Genomic DNA, 16,128 nt, shown 5'->3' on the forward strand with positions numbered 1-16,128 from the left:
GCCACAAGGGTAGCGCGGGGCCATGATTGACAAGGTTCCGCAGGGGCTTTTAGCAAGACAGGGTGAAAGAGAGACAGAGAGAGAGCGAGAGAGGGGGGAGTGGGGAATTTTCAGAGACCGGTTAACTGGCGTCAGACGGAAAAGTCGGCCCCAGACACAGACGCGGCGTCGCAATAATCATAAAAGCAATAACAAAAGAAAAAGGAAGACCAAGAAATCATAAATTCATGTGTGTGGGGGTGCGCTGTGGTAGCCGTGAAATGGGGTGGGGGAGGGGTATACATATTCCTTTATAATTCATTCAGCAGCTGTAATTAACCCAGTAGTTGCAGTGCCATGAATAATTTGGCAGCGACAAACCGCAAGCGAACATGGCCAATTAGGCAAAATAAAACGTTTTACAGGGAAAAGATACGAGCAAAGGGAAAGGTTAGGCTCGACTAATTGAATACCCTTGAAGGAATATATCTTTATGTCAATTTTTATAACTTACAGCAAAGTTTTCTATGCATAAATATAATTTTGAGGCATTTATTTGCACACTCCAATCCGATAGAAATTATTCCCCTGCCGCTCCAACCAATATACCCCCGCTCTTAGGGTATTTAAAGCGCACACACAAAGGTGGAGCAGACACGCACACAGGACGCCAAAGACTTTGTCACGTTTTTCACTTGACTAAGGTCAAAAGTTGTCTCTCCAATTCCCCTGTGCCAGCGCACCACCCCCCCCCCCCACCGATCATCAAGCAAAGTCTGAACTTGATGCTGTCGCTGTCTCGCGGCTGTCGCGCTGCTCAGCTGCTGCTGCTGCCTGCCGACGCATCGCTGCCGCCGCTGCTGCTGACGAAGCTGCGGCGTCTATTTTTAACAGCAACGCCGCCCGCACCGAAAAGCATGGCCAATAAATATTCAGAAAAAAAGTAAAACAAAAAGATATATGCGCACACTTACAACTATAAGTATTTGGACAGCCAGCCCGAAAGAGACATTCGGTTTAATTAGACTTTTGGAACTGGAAATCTCGTTTTTGGACAAAACGCATCACAAGCGGCAAAAGTTTGTCAAAACTAATTAACTCGCAGCGCTATCAAAGTGTAGCAAAGAGCACCAGAAAGTGTGTGGGGGTGAGCCACAAGGTGCATACAAATAAGGTATGGCTGCAGCCGTCCCGAGTGAGCGTAGGTAAAGGCGCACCTCACCTTCCAACAAGCACACTTTGGGGGTGGATTGAGTGGGGAGAGCGAGAGTGAGTTTGAGCGCAGAGAGTAGGGCAGGCCACAGGCACAGGCACGCACAACAAACGCAGGGGCACAAAAACAAAACAGCCAAAGAGAGTATGAGTTATCGGAGAGAGAGAGCGAACGAGGAAGAGTGAGAGTGAAAGCGCTGGGCACTCGTTCGCTCTCTCTCTCTCGGCTTCCTTCCAGATTCCAGGGCCTTCCAAAATAACACATTCTCCGTGCCGTACAAAGGATTGTGTCGCTTCGCATTGACATTGGAAGCTTTTTCCCGCTGCCGCTGCTCCTTCAAGTTTCTTCTTTTTTTTGTGGAGTTTTCTGTCGCTGGCAGCGTTCCGTTTGGGCTTTGGAGCTCAGTTCGTGGCTAGACTTTGGAGCGTGTTGTATGGTTGGAAAACATTTCGGTGCGTGAATCAGACATAAAGGAGCTTTTCCCCCCAACACACACTTTCTGGCTCTCTGCCACTCTTCCTCTCTCTCTTACTATCTGCCACACTGTATTTGCTTTGGGGGCCAAAGAATACGCAATAAAAAATACAAAATAAAATAAATAAATACCTATACAGGTGGATGATAATTGTAGATTGAAGTGCCAAAGAGTGTTGAGTGCTGTGTGTGTGTGTGTAGTATTTAGTCGCGAGTGTACCCTGTAAAGTAAGGCGTGTACCGCAAGCACGCATACGCATACGCATACGCAAAAAACACGATAAAAAAAGGAGGCAGCAAGAAAAGGAAATACCACACCAAAAAAACGGGAAAAAAACACAGCGCAAGGCAGACAGATAGGCTGGCGGCAAAGGGGGGGAGACAAACACTGTTCTGTTCTGTTCTGTTCTGTTCTGTTCTGTTCTACTCCCGAGTCTTATGGGCATTACCATAATGCTAATGCGGCAATGGCATAAAAAGTTTTTCATTTTTGTCGCACTGTGACTTTTGTTTGCCTTTGTTCCCACAGATATGAAGGGGTGTAGGGGAGTCCTCTACTACTTTTTGTTCTTTTCAAAATTCGAATTTCAAATAAAGAAAAAGTGCCCCGGAAAACTAAACGAAATTGCTGGCAAATTTCATATATTAAAATTCTTGTGCGTGTTTTCTTCCCCACAGCGCGTGTGTCCTCTGTGCAAAAAATAAGCAAATAAAATAAAAGTTTCATTGAATTGAAAACAAAATGTGAGCAAAAATATAATATAATAAAATATAACTAAACAAAACTTAATACACAAAAAACAAACTTAATCAACGCTTAACTTAGTAAACTATTTATCTAAGCTATAAAAAAACCTAAAAAGAATCGCACAAGAAAATAAAAACAAGAACAAAAAAGCCAAGGAAAACCCCGTCCTCTCTTCTTTTTTCCTTTTTTAGTTGGTGAGTATTAAAAGGAGCAAAATTATGCTAATAAAATCGATTATATTTCCACTAATTTACGAGTCAATTAGCGGCATTTGTAATACCCGACATGCTACTTAGTGGAGGGCCAAAGCCTCTCCCACTCTCCCACACTCCCACTCTCTCTGTCTGTCTCTCTTTGGGAGTTTTTACCCCTCCCCGTCGAAATGTTATCAACAATCATTAACCGAAATTGTGCAAACACATTTTCCACACAGCGCCCCCCTCTTGTGGCTGAGATAACAAATAGAAATATAATAATAATAATACTCATTCGAGTTGACAGACAACTCTATTGATAAGGCTCTACGAGGGATACTACGCATCCCGGCTGAAACTTTTGTGGATATTTATGAGTGGCCATAAAATATACTTTCAGTCCTCCTATTGCCCATTGCCGCTCACAGGTGATAAAATAACAAAACAACGACAACGACAACAATGTGCCATCCATGCTGCTTAATGGCTCTTGGCAATTTCTAAAGGCGTGGCATCCACAGCAATTTGCCAGCCCCCAAAAAAAACCACACGGCAAAAAAGAGCAAACAAAAGGGTTTTGCGGGGCAGAGTTTGAGGCATTTAAAATGATGTTGGAATAACGAGATAATCGCCGGACATGACAGGGCAGGGCAGGGCGCTGTCGAAGGTTGCTTTTATAGAGGCAAAGGAATTTTAGGTAGTTTTTTGTTGCATTTTTGGGCAACTTTATGCTAGTAAAAATTACAGAAAATGCGGCGTTGATCGATGGAAATATTGGAGCAATATTCAACCCTTTTCTAATAATTCCCCCCACTGCAATCTCATTGAAAAAAGTAAAATAAATGCTAAACTTGTGCCATAAACTTGCGCTCATCTCTGGCAAAAACTTGCTTAAATTTTCATTTGTTTCAGTTTTCTGTTTTATTTGCTTTTTGGCCAGAGAAATTTCCACCGAAAGTTGCCCATAAATTTGCTTACTTTGGACTTCTCGTTGTTGGCTTTTATTTCTCTTTTTTTGTCTCTTCCTTGCCAGAGATCTATGAATGGCCGGTTGCTGCGCCTATAAATACTGAAACAGGCGGCAGAATGACATTTTTATTGCAATTCCGAAAAAGACAATTTAAGGGGCCAAAAAAATGAAACAAAATTAATGGAAATTAGATGAGCAGCTTGCAGCTGAGATTCGGGAGAGAAAGAAGCCTCTAAGCTTCTGCCTCAAATCTGACATTGATGAAACAATTTTCCTTTTGGTGCTGCCAAGTTTTCTCTAGAAACAGGTCACAAGTTGTGGCAATTGCTGAGGCGTCTATTTGGGCCATTAAAGTTGTTAACTGCCAAACGCTTAGCCTCAATGGAGCGGGATTTTTCTCTTTTTCTTTCCATATTTTTTGTAGGCCTAGTTTGGCTGCCAGTTGCTGATGCCTATGACAGGCTGGGATTGACTTTCGTTGTGGTTTTTGTACTTCCTGCTAACCGCTCTTCCTGCTCCCATCTCCACTGCTTTCCCCTCTCTTCTCTCCGAACAAACGCCATGCACTGAAGCGCATTTCCATTCATGTTTGAGGGCAGCACATAATCAATATTTGGCAAACAGCCGAATATCCGCATATGACAAACAGGCGACAGGCCCCGAAAAGAGAAACTCTACGATATACGAATATATGAGCTAAATAATAGACGGGTAGCGGAGCGGAGCGGCGCTCCTCTATATTGTATATAGGGGGTCATGGAGCGGGCCCATCAGCAAAGTGCAGCAGCAGCAGCAGCCAGCCCATTCCTGAGGGGCGCTTTTTGATGATTTACTAAAATGGATTTTGCTTTGGGTATTTGTTGTTCGATACCCTTTAGCATAAATCAATTCTGGAGGGTATATTGCCAGGGCGTTGAGTGTGGCATGAAGATGGGAGAGAGCCACTGGGAGGCGATCTTTGGGTGGAATTATGGGAAAGTGGTTGATTATTCCATGAACCTTGCCGCTTCAGCAGAGCTCAGAATTTCCTAGTTCCTGTGGTTCCCTGTTGTACCCAGGGAAGTGCATTCCCTCCTCTTCTTATTCCCCTCCCTAGGGTATCCTTTATGCCCATCATGCCCATTTGCTACTCCCATTTCAAGGAACTTCTTTTGAGTTTTTGTCTCTGCTTTTTGCAGGCCATAAAAATCAATGGCAGCCGTCGTCGGAGTCTCCTCCGTAGCTATGGAGATATTATTGCCTCGAGCTGCTGGCTTTTGGCACACATGCAATGCCCCCGCCCAAAAGGCGAACGTGTGGGAGTTGAAGGGTCGCCTCCGACGCCGCCGCCGCCGTTGCTGCCACTGGCTGACATGAGCCGCAGAAATGCATTTCAGGTGCAAGACGCTGTCCTGCTGTCGTGTGGGCGTTGCCGAAAAGCACAATTCGATTTAGAGTGGGGCATGCAACTACTACAGCGTCTACTTGCAACTCGGAGGCAGTTTTGAGCAGTCAAAAAGTTTTTTCCGGGGTGGGGGGAACCTTGTTTGTTGTCGTCACGAAATGGCTGCCAAATTTTCTCTTTCAATTGGACAACTGGAGCGCAATGCCACATGGGGTGCGCCCCCAGCCCCTCCCCCGGCTTGTCACAGACTGCTGGAGCCTGCCGCCGCTCTCCGTAGAGGGGGAAAATTGAGTGGCAATTGCTTACGCCCCGAGGATTCCACTTCGATTTGCTGCCCAATGTGGCATATGCGGCCCTGCAGATTAATCTTTTGTTTGCCCACCAAAACGCAGCTCATTAGCATGCGGGGGAGGGAGGGAGGCAGCTGGAGTCCAAGATTAATTGTGGGGCCATCTTCAGGCACATTTCCCTTTGAGTTTTGCCAGCTAACAGCGCACATTTTCAGCTCAGTTACAGTGGCCGCACTTTTGGCTACTTTCTGGGGAGGCCAGAGGGCGGCAGGACATGGCAGGAGGAGGCCCGGCCCAAGTGCCCGACGCATTTATGCTAAATGGCCAGAGCAAAGAATTGTCTTCTATCTCTGTCTGCGTGTGTGGCAACAACTTGAAACTAATTGCCTCTTGGCTGCTGGCTGTGGGTGTGTTGCCTTCAGTCATTTTGCCCGCATTCAGTTTAATGCTCTTCAGGTCGGGCTCTGCGTCGCTGGGTAATTGTTCAACGCATCACATTGCCTGGCAAATGTGCGGCAAAATGTTTAAATGCAATTGCTTTTGCGGTGCACCTCTAACGAGCGTGGCAGGAGGCAGCAGCAGCAGCAGCAGCAGCAGCAGCAGCCACGAATGAAATGCGAGGACACGCGCACTGAATGCAAGAAATATTCTTCATTTAAAGGCAGTTGCTAGAGGTTTAAAGAATTAAATGATGCAACTTTGGCGCAGATAACTTTTGCTTTTGGTATGGAGTAAATTTTCGTGGTAGGAACCAAAAGGAAACCCTTGGAGCAGCAAACCCCAAACACACTTAAGAACTATTTCGTTGGTTAATCAATCAACGGCGCAAACTTACAACTATTTTCATTTATCAAAATTAAAGTTCATTTCCCCGTTTGCCAGAAGTTTTGCTGGCTGCAACAGCAGCAGAGCAGCGAGGAGGAAGGAAGAGAGTTGCAGGAAGGAAGAGCGCTGAGTGGCTGTTGCAGCAGCAGCATCACCATTAGCGTTTCCACAGTCAAGTAATGATAATGAAATATCATAATCATCATTGTGGGCACTCCCTGTGCCTTCCGCTCTCCCACTTGCCTGGCTGATAATTGCCTAAAACATTCTGCCCCTGCCCCTGCCCCTGCCACCCACTTTCCTCTGACATAATTCTTTTTTAATGGCGTTGAGATTCAATTAAGCGCGTAAAAACCCTTTCTCTCTGCTTGAAAAGTCTTCGCTTTGGTATCCATGCCCCAAACAGAGTGGCAAGTGGCCAAGTGTGCGCCATGTGGCATGTGGGGGCGTATCTCCGCCTCTGCCTCTGCCTCCGCCTCTGTCTGTCTGTCTGTCTGTACATATGTTTGTGATATTCTTAATAAAGTTAAAAGCGAGCCACCACGCTCTTTGTTTCAACTTTCTGCTGCTGCCGCGGCTGTCAGTGGCACACACTCAAGAGGCAGCAAGACGATGGCTGGAAGAGTTCCTCCCGCATATGGAAGAAGCTGAGCCAAGCAAAAGAGTGGCACAACTTTTCGCTCGCTCTCTCTCTCTCTCTCTCTGGCGACATCCTGTGGCCGTCTGTCTTCAAAGCTGCTCGCAGGAAATTGAAAAACACGCAGCCAGCGGAAGGGCAAATATTGCAAGAAATTGTATTCGGGGTTGGGTATTAACTGCTGCAAAACCAGCTGCTGAATGTGGCTTAAATTTCGTGTTAAAAATTGCGAAAACTGCGAAAAATCTGCACAACTTTTATTGTAGCTGTGCCTCATGCCATCTGCCTCCTTGTGTCTCCTGCGTTCCGGCTCCTGTGTTCCCTTACAACTGGCGCTGGTGTCCTGCCAGCCAGCTGCCAGCTGCTGTTGCATCAGCGCAGCCGATGGAGCTGTCTCCTCGGGGCTGTGCCCCCCTGGTTGCCATGGCTGCTGCAGCCCATTTCCATTTCAAAAGGTAAAGGGCTCGTGGTTTATTTATGGATGTGCAGCGTCATGTGGCCCACCTCCCCTTCGTCTCTTTGGCAGGGTTGAGGGAAAGAGAGAATGCTGCAAGTCAGTAAAATGTGCGACTTTACGCGCCAAGAGGGGAAAAGTTACTTTTTGCAGCAACGCAAAGGACATGCAACGGCACATAAATGGATGCTGTAACCCAAGAGGGGCTGGGGGTGGGGGTGAGTGAAGGTGCCACACGAATAATTAATAATGTCTGGAGCGCGCCGGTCAATGTGTGGCTAACGATTCCGGTTCGCTGGCTCCCAGTGGGCAGGGCTGCAGCCTCCACACAAGTATGGGAGGATCCTTGATATTTATCTATGCAGCGTGTGTATCTGCCTGTGTCTGTGTGTTCAGCTTTTACTATTTAATGAGCACTCAGCCGCAGGTACAACTGTCTGTGGGCGTTGCCACACAACCCACGGCGCCCCTACGTGCCCCAATCACCCGCTGGGAGGGAGAGAGAGAGAGAGAGAGAGAGCTGGCAGCAGGATAAATCCCACAGCTAGTGGCATCTCCACCTTTTGCCTACCTATTTGCTCTGCCAGAACTTTGGCTCATGGCCGTCGCCTTTCGCTTCACCTTTTTCTGTAATTTTCTAAATTTACCTTTTGGTTTTTTTTTTTTTTCGCCGGATATAAATAAGCCACGTGTCTGTCTGCCGGCAAGTCCTTTTTGTTTTTCAAGTTTTCATTTGGCTAAGAGCCTTGCCTCCGTTTGTCATTTCTTTGTGCACCCTGCAGGAGCAGCATTCAAATGCGAATCATCTATGGATTGGATTTCCCATGCCAATAAAATGCACAAAAAAGCAACAACAAAAATCAACATAATTCGTTGGCATGGGTGGGGGATTGGGGGTTTAGTCTCCGCTGGCAAAAACCAATAAAATTGAAAAGTTTATTTGATTTATAAATATACAAATCAATTTTTACGAGTGTTTTCCAATACCCAGAGAGTGCCCAGAACCGCCGCCCCCTTGGCCCAGGGTGTCGTAAAAATTATGAAATTATGTTTGTGCCGGATGAGAGGGGGTAAAGGGGGCAAAAGCTGAGCAAAGCTGCCTTCAGCGCGTGTGATTTTTAATGATGAAAAACTTCCGCCCTGAATTGTTTTTTTTTTGCTGGAAAAATGCGAGAAAAAACGGCGCAAAGGTAGGAATGGAAATGTATGGAAAATGATTATAAACACAAAGAATGATAAATAAAGTGCAATAATCGCATGGAGAGTGGCTTATAAATTCCATTTATTTATCGCTTTATTCGCTACCATTAAATGCTATTTATTTAGCGAAATTTTCCATTTTCCATTTTCCATCTGCCATATGGCAAAGTGTTTGCCCCGCCCGGCAGCACTTAAGTTGAGGTTTAGCTGGCAAAGCGACTCGATTCGACTCGACTCGGATTTTGAGCTATAATCCAATGGCCAAATGGCATTAGGCAAAAGCCGACGCCCACGCCCACGCCCTCGTAATCGTAGTCGTAATAGGCCCACTAGTGGAAATTCCAATTGAAAATGGCTTAGCAGTCACTCGAGGCAGTGCTCAAAGCAGAGGCGGAGGAGGAGGCACGAGAGCAAAAAGTGTCACTAAACTGTCAAGTGGCATGTTTATGCGGCGCACAAAATTCTGTGGCAATTTGTGGCATGGAAAAATGAGAGATGGAGGAGCATGGAATTGGTTGCCAACTGCTGCTGGAGGAATGGCATTAAGGGAGTACTTTTATGAGTATTTATTACTATTCCTAAAACACTTTTTAATCCCATTATCATGATACACACTTTGGCAGGCAACTCCTCCGCATAATCGCCTTCAGTCATGGTTTGCTAAGCCGCACATTTTGCTCCTGCAACTGCAAATGCGCTCAGCTGTGCATCTATGTGAGTGTGTTTTTTTAGGATGCTGCAGGATGCTGCTGCTGCTCCTCCTGCTTGCCATAATCACACTCCGCCACTCAACAACATTCAACATTCAACATTGACGCACTTATCTCAACCCTCATTGCCGTCATTCGTGACGCTGCTGGCAAAACGATTTTTCCACTCTTGCAGCTTTTTGCCTCATTCCTTTCTGGCACTTGTCGCAAATCAGCAAGCGAGAGGGAGATTATCAAAAAACTGTTTACCCAAAAACACAACGATTCTCGAGTGTTTGGCAGTGGCTTTTCCTCTCTCTCTGTTCCCCCCCTCTGGCTGCTGTATTTTCCTTGTGGCTTTCATTCACATGTCCCCATGTCCTGCCTGGCAAACGTTTTCTTTTTTGCTGCCTGACAGACGCCCTTCAACGCCACCGCCACTGCGCTGCCTCCTTGCCACCCTCCGGACATAATTTCCATGAAATTGATTGACAATTGCCGCATTTTGTGGCACATTTGCACAAAAGTCCGCCCGCCCGTGGAGCCTGCTGTATCGATTAGGCCACGACAGGATGTTCGACTCGGACATGGCGCTGAGCAGAGCCACACTTTGCCCCATCGGCGGGGCTCTTGTCTAAAGTTTAATTGAATTTACAGGCAATGAATGGAACGAGAGTGGTAGCCAGAAAATGTTCCGAAATTTGTGTAATTTGCGCCTGCAACATGGGCAGCCCAAACTGGGGTTGCGGCTGCAGTCCCCGCTCTGCCATTGCAGTAGATTATCACACAAAAACAAACGACAGGCGGACAGGGAAAAGGCACAAAAACAATTACATGCCACTCGCTATGCCACGTGTGTGTGTGTGTGTGTGGGCAGTCATGCATGAATGCATTCACTCGTTGCAGCAACAGCCAGAGGAGCGGCAGGGACTCGTGGGAATTCGCAGCGACAAAGTGGTGCCTGCTCCCCCGGGGCGCTGCCCCATTGCGCAGGCAGCATCTTGATACATTTTTGTATGCAAAGCGCAGTCTATTGTGCCACAAAAACTGAGGCAAAAACTGGAAGGCAACAACAGGCATTTAATTGTGCAGTCAGCGGCTGACAGGCAGCTGCACTCCAAAAGAAAACTCGCAAAATGCTACGCACACAGACAGACAAAAATGGAAGGCAGAAAAAGAGAAAAAATACTTTCGGGCTTTGTAAACAAACCCTGAGATTCGTTTTTTTTTAGCTCTCTTCTCTTCTCTCGTTCTGGCTTTGCCTTCTTTTGTTGACCGGAAAATTTGTTTCTGGCTCATTGGAGTTTGCTGCTGTGGCAAAGAGTGCGCTTAATGCGGTGAGAGGGAAAACAGGTTGAGATTTTAAGGGGAAAAGGAGAGAGCAACGTTAAGGAGCGCTTTTGGAAGGGTTTATCTGTGGGATTTAATTGCTATCTGCTCCCTGAGCTTCTAAATATTTCCTTTAAATATTTTCCCTAAAGCAAACACCTTCGAACTTCCTGCCGTTCATTGCTCTCTCTTTTGATCTGCCTGCAGGAATTTCCGCATGAATTTCAACACTCCATAAAACATGTTCGCCCAAAGAAAATATAGAAAATGAGCAGAGAGAGAGCGAGAGAGAGAGAGCGAGCCAAGTACGCGTTAAGTAAAACAAACATTTGTGCAACATTTGCAGTAGATCATTCATGCCCCATGCCCCTGTTCTGCTCACTTTTTTCGGTTAACTTTTTGTTGCTGTTGTGGCAGCGTCTGGCCGAGAATTTCCCCATTTATCAGGTGGTTTCCCAAAGACCTAAAAATAGACAAAACTGTTTTTCAATGAGAGCTCGCTCTCTCTCTCTCTCTCACCATCTCTGTGGCTCTTCTGCCTCTCAGTCTCTTTGGCTCTATGTGGGCCAACAAAAATAGACGCGCCGTTGCAGCAGTACCACTCTTTGGCTCGCCCTCTTCCTCTCTTTGCATCTTTTGTGTACTCCGTGTCTCATCTCTCTCTCTCTCTCTCTGTCTTTTTGTGTATTATATTTATAATGTAGCGACTCAAAAGAGACACCCAAAATAGCATCTTACTCATGAGATGTGTCGCCTTCGGCTTTTGATTTGTTTCTAATTATTTTTACAAGATTAAATTAGAAAATAAATCCCCCCCTCTCTGTAGTTTTTCTTTGCCGTTTGTCGCTGCTTTTCTGCCCCTGTTTTTCACGCTTTTTTGGCTGCTGCCTTTGCCCATTGTTGCCTTTTATTTCTATTTCGTATTATTATTGTTTTTGGGGCCATTCGAAGCGGCTACGCTTTTGAGTATAAACAAATTCACACACACGAAAATTTGTTTATGTACAAACAGATCGAAGATCGACAACAACAACAGCCAAAAAGTGTACATAATTTTCCATAATGCCATGAAAGCCATGTTTATGGCTAACATATGCGCCAAGAGAGCACTTTTCCCTCCATTCTACATGTGTATGTATCGCTTGTATACATCTACATCTACATCTACATATAGATTTCTTTCTAATTGTTTATTTGCATTAATTTATTGTGCTTTTTGGCAAAGAGTTTCCCTGGCTTTCAGTCATATTTTTCCGCTTCCCTTTCCCCTTTTTGCACATTAAAAATTTGAGCATTTTTCCAACTAAGGAAAAGCAAATTTTCACACAAATTCACACAACAATAAAGTGGCAAATGCAATTGCTGGTCTTGGCCTGGGCTGGCGCTTTTCATTTGCTTTCCATTTGATGGCGTCATCAATTTAAAAATGTGCAAATTGTGCACCACAGCTGATAAGAGGGAAATGGAGAGCCACATTTTCCCACTGCCTCTCTCTTCTCTCTCTTTCTATCTCTTTCTCAGTTTTTCCATTAAGTTTTTGTGGGTGGCAGACAAGCTGCCAGCAAAGCTGATGGGGAAGGTCATTGTGTTATTACCCAAAATGCAGTTTATTTTTGGTGTGAACATCCGCTTGCCGCCCCCCCGCAGCCATTGGGGGCACCTGAAATGTTGCGCGACGAATGCACAAGCGAATTTATTTCCGTTTAGATTGTGTCATTTATGTATTTTTGGTACCGCACTGCGTATACGCAATGCATTTTCCGGTTCTCGGTCGCTACGTGCCACGTTTTGACTGGGTATATGCTAAAGGTGCCACAAAAGTGACAGTGGGAGACCAGCTTATGGCATATTTCTCTCTTGTTAATGACACCTCCTACAGCTGGCTGTGTGGCGCTTGCCGCATGCCTCTGACACCTGTTTAATGCACTCTTGGGGCTTGATTATTGATTTCCATAAATGTGTTTCTGTGCTGTGCGCCTAATGAGAGTCAGCGGCTGCATTTATGCATTTCTTTGAAGTGAGAAATTTAATGGCAGGAGGGCAAAACGTTTTCCAGCGCCCAGCGGGTGGTAGGAGCCATTTTGAGAGTTGGTTTGGAGCTTAAAGAGCAGAGAAAGTCGCTTTAAATAATGAGACATAAGCTGGAGAAATGGGCGAAATTAGGAGAAATCGAATTGTTTATTTGCGAGACCTAAAAGGTTCCCTTTAGAGGAAGGAAATTTCTGAATCGCAGATACAGATTCATACAGATATCTAGATTAATTTCCTTTTGCTTCTGTCCACCTTGAATAAATGTATCTCTGGGTTTGCTTACTCTCAGCCAAACAAATTCCTCTCTGCCAGCACATTTCCACGCTCGATGAACGCTGGACCCAAAACGCGTTTGAACATAAAAACTTAATTATGTGTCAAAAGTGCTGCCGGCTCGTTAACACAGTGCCGGACTGCAGGGGAGTTCAGCAGCAAAAGGGAAGGCAGGCAGGAGATTGGCTTATGGAAAATGGCTGCACAAACAAAATAAAGCGAGGACGAAACAAAAACACACACAGAAAGGCAGGAAGGGAAAGGCAGGAAGCGGATGGGGGTTTTATGGCAGGGTCAAGGGATGTGTGTCCGCGAGTGTGTCCGCGAGTGTGTCCCTGTGTGTGTGTGTGTGTGTGTAAAATCTCGGAGCCAATAAAAATTCGCTGTTAAATTCGCAACTACACGAATTTATGGCCCTGTTTTTCGGGGCCCAGTGTAATGTGCAATTAAAAACAGCCAACAACAGGCAACAGCCAAAAGTGCATTAAATTAAAATTTAAATTAAAAATAATTACAACAAACAGAGCAGAGGAAAATGCAACAGAGAGAGAGAGAGAGAGAGAGAGGGGAAAAATCCGTGCCTGGGCAATGATAAATTGCCTTGGCCATGACAGATTCAAGTGGCTGGTCGCTGGCCGGATAAGGTTAAGCTCAACAGAAATACGTTAAATCAAAAGGAATGCCAATGAATGGTGGAAAATGCATGGGGCAAAATGCATATGGTAATGGCAGCAAAAAGTGACTCCAGCACGCGTATAATTTCTGTTTGCATTTATTGCATCATTTTCGCCACGTAAAGTTCTGTAAATTATTTAATAGCTTCACACAAATGAAAAACTTGATGCAGATTGCACGCTTTATGACTTTCATAATTCTAATTAAAAAACTTCATTTATGGGGGCATGCAGCATGCAGCAAAAGGGAAACTAATCATAAATAAATATGAAAATAAATGGGAAAACTTTAAAGTTGATTAGCAGCGTAATTGAAATGTCTTTTTGTTTGTTTTCAAATTGATGAAAATGCGTAAAAGTTTAGAGGAGTAAAAGAGACGATTTCTCTCTTCCATTGTGGCTTAGCAGTGGTACAAAAGTTTACTCTAAGGGTAGACATAAAATTCCTTTAAATATAATCCAAAATATTTGCTCATCATCTTAAGTGATTTTCAACAGTTGTTCGCTTAAACTCTTTACATTTTCCGCATTTTTCCATTTTCCACTATAGATAATTTCCCCTGTGTGCCATGCAATTCATTCATATTTTTTTTCCCCACTCTGACTCCGTCATCAGCTGTGCCATCCCATCGATTGGCCATAAACAATGAAAAAACTCTCAGGAAAAAACCAATTAAATTCATGCGTCGAAAAGCGCTTCTATGGCAGAGGGTGGAAGAAAGAGAGAGAGAGGGGGGTGGGCAGGGGAGGGTGGGACTACAAATAGCTGGCGGATAGCGTCGTCAGCCTGTGGTCCATAAAGCATTCGTTTCGGCTGCCTCTTCGGCCATTAATGCTGTAAAAATGCAAAAAAAAAACGAAAACAAAACCAAAAATAAAGCAGAAAATTGTTTCATTACTAGATGAGCGGGGGGGTGAGAGGCAGGAGGCAGAGAGGGGGTGCCACCTTGACGTTTGCTGCTTGAACTCGAGCCAGAGAACTATTGAAGGGTGTAACGAAGGTCTCACTGTAACAAAGAGGGAGGAGAAGGAAGAGCAGGAGGTGGATGGAAGATGGACAGCATGATTTGCACTTATTACTAATTGGAGACACACAAACACACACAGAGAGACTCTTACATAAGATACAATATCTTATGATCTTGTTTATCCCACCCAAAGGTCTGCCCTTGAACTAGACTCATTTTGTGGCACTTTCTGACATGCCACAAGCGGGGGATATGGGATCTCCGCAAAGAGGCGGCGCCTTGCCTTCGTTTTCGCTTTAAATATTTAATAAGAAAAAGAAATTCAATTTTCTAGAAATATTTCAACGAATAAATTTCGTTGAAATTTCGATTTTCCAGCACAAAATGTGAGAAAACTTGGAAAACTGCTTTTCCTCACGTTTCTTTCGAGTGTGCCACAAAATGTGATTGATTAGAGGAGCGTTTCTTCTCCCTAGCGAAGCACATGAATCATTTTCAGCTTCAGCCTCTGTTGAGTATTTGCATCTGGCCAACAGTTGCGGAAAAGTTTCTCCTCTGCCAGCATGTGACTGCTGGTTGGCTACGTCATCATCGTGCTGCCTGTTCCACTGCCACGACGGTTGGCTGTTGCCTCCTCCCCTGCCCCGCCTGACACATTTGATGGCTCTTCAAAAGCAAAAAAGCAATGTCGAGGCGACTGTGTCGGGGCTGTGGGTCTTAAATGTTTGGCGCATTTAGCGAGAACATGTCACAAATACACCATAAAACAACAGATAAAGAGAGCGACAGGGACGCAGCGAGATTTTTCAAACAAATTTCGGAATATTCGAAATATTTCTCCTTGGCAATTGGCCCAGTTCCGATACCCAAACAGCAGCCATCCAAGGGCCTGGATTGTATGTAGAACATGCCCCACAACAGCAGCAGCAGCAGCAGAATGTGGCATGTTGTCTCTACAATTAGGTGTGTCATCTGCAATTAGAACTGATGCCCGCAAAATGTTGGGAAAATGGAAATGAATCACTGCAAAAAAAAAAAAAAAAAAAACGAGGAACACAAAATGAAAAGTTATCTGGACAGTGCAGATGTGGAGGGAAAACCCGCAGTTGTACAGGGAAAATTAGAGCAGACAAAACACTGCAGAGGGGGCAAACAGCAAGAGGAGAAAATCTAACCCAAAAAGCGCTGGTTTTTCGCTTTAATCATTTTCCGCTTTTCGCTTTAAAAAATCTGTAAGCGGAAAACCGCAACTATTGCCACAAAATTGCCTCCCAAATTGCCAACACAAATGATTATGGCTTGGTACATTTAATTTGGCTAAAAGCCCACTGGCCAAAGCACCCGATAACCCCGTCATCCAGCGTTCAGCCATACAATGGAAACAACAATAACAATAGCGAAAAAAAGAGCATGAAAAGCGCGCAAAAATGGGAAAAGAAATGAAAGAAAATAAAACGAAATCAATTAAAGGGAACTTTAATAGCAAAAGCAAAGTGTTAAATCATGAAAAAAAGAGCAAGCAAAATGGCAGCATCAATAAAATAATAGTGGAAAAGCGTGTAATAAAAGAGAGGGCGGAAAACGTTTTGATTTGGCTGGAAATTGTGGTGGAACAGCGGCGTCCATGAATGGGGATTTATGCCATACAAATATTTAGAAATCATTTGAGGGGAATTTAGAAAAATAAATAAAATTTTGGAACGGTTTTTGGTGGGTTATTCGTATTTTAAAGGATTATTATTTAACATATTTCTGCGCATAAACCTCTCTTGTTTAAAGCTCCATTTGTACCCACA

General features: G+C 44.7%; 2 protein-coding genes across 16 annotated transcripts in view; one reads left to right on the plus strand and one right to left on the minus strand.

Annotated features, from left to right (window-relative positions):
• Positions 1-16,128, minus strand: part of LOC117893233 (prominin-like protein) — a 139,094-nt gene that overhangs the window by 26,432 nt on the left and 96,534 nt on the right. The gene's annotated exons all lie outside the window — the stretch shown is intronic.
• The window catches only part of LOC117893230 (potassium voltage-gated channel protein Shab), a 55,619-nt gene continuing 41,972 nt past the window's right edge, over positions 2,482-16,128 (plus strand). For 5 of the 15 annotated variants that reach the window (XR_004648792.1, XM_034799775.1, XM_034799780.1 and 2 more), the window contains exon 1: positions 2,527-2,608. The gene's annotated coding sequence lies outside the window, so the exon portion shown is untranslated. Of the gene's footprint in view, positions 2,609-8,774; positions 8,788-15,249; positions 15,272-16,128 lie in introns of those variants that run through there. The other 10 variants (XM_034799773.1, XM_034799771.1, XM_034799777.1 and 7 more) reach the window with 8 other exon arrangements.

This window comes from Drosophila subobscura, chromosome J, assembly GCF_008121235.1.
Source record: "Drosophila subobscura isolate 14011-0131.10 chromosome J, UCBerk_Dsub_1.0, whole genome shotgun sequence".
Lineage (NCBI taxonomy): Eukaryota > Metazoa > Arthropoda > Insecta > Diptera > Drosophilidae > Drosophila > Drosophila subobscura.